The following is a 1,231-nucleotide window of genomic DNA, read 5'->3' as shown; positions in this document are numbered from 1 at the left end:
TTGACGTAGTACATAAACGTACCGAGAGATGACGTCACTCCTTCATTTCCTCTTATCGTGATGATGCACTTTGCCTCGATCGGTAAGGTACTTCCTGTTGCACAGCCAAGTCGAGAGGAGGTCAACAATACCGACTGCGTGTAGCTTAGGTTCTTCTGGTGACCATCCAATTAATTGGCGCCAACGAAATTTTCAAGAATTTGAAAGAGTGCGGCAGTCCGATAAAAGCGAATTGTGATCTAGATTGATTTTCATCCAAATAATCAACCCTCATTATATTCTTTTCAAGCTGAGAAAGGTTTAGTTGCACTGTGAAAAGTACAGCCATCACGTAAATAAGAAAAAGTATGTGACAAGGTGTTAAAGAAACTTTATTCAAATCAATCAAACCTTGCAGAAGCTTTTCGGGATCGTATCCAGGTGTAATAATTATATTTCACGTTGAATAAGAAACGTGGATTACTCAAAGTGCACAAAATATAACTGAGCATCAATCAGTAAATGCAAATTAATATAACCAAAGATCCAATTCGATAGCAAGTCTAATTCGAGGACGTTGTACGCTAATTGAAAGCTCGCCGGGTGAACGATACACTAAAGTCATACGACACAGTACGAAAAGTGTTAGAATCAACATATCGGCTAGGCATGTGCGCAATTACAGAGCGCCGGACAATCCTACCTAATGTTACTGCAAGATAAATAAGAATTCGAGATCTCGTACGAGAATTCTTCGAAGGTCCATATCGAGGACAAGATAATTTAATAAACTGCGTGCAAACTAGGTGTCCATACAACTCAAGCGTCACGCTAGTCTCAGACTTTTTCTATTTTATAGGCAGAAATTTGAACGGGGACCGATATGTTTATGTGACGATAACGTTTCTCATTGTACAACCAATCCCTACACCTATACTCGTGCATCCGTACATTTATCAATCGAGTTGGTTCCACACTTTACATAATTCGTTAGTTTATATAGATCATTTACAGTGATCTGTGAGCCAAGCACTCATAAAACATACGCCACGAGGATTTACTTGACAAGCAAATCTAATATACTTGTATAATATCGGTTTTCAACATCTTGGATTCTCGTTTTCAGCCGTGCGGTATGTCTGTGGTGACAGTCGTCAACTAATATCTTATCTCAAGTACTGGAGAAAAAAAAAAAAGGAAGAACAAACTCTTTGACGGTAAATTGTGGCGATCGCATGCTGTGTATATATAC

This window comes from Neodiprion pinetum, chromosome 2 (genome assembly GCF_021155775.2).
Source record: "Neodiprion pinetum isolate iyNeoPine1 chromosome 2, iyNeoPine1.2, whole genome shotgun sequence".
In the NCBI taxonomy this organism is placed as follows: Eukaryota; Metazoa; Arthropoda; class Insecta; order Hymenoptera; family Diprionidae; genus Neodiprion; species Neodiprion pinetum.
Note: the sequence above shows the minus strand (reverse complement) of the source record.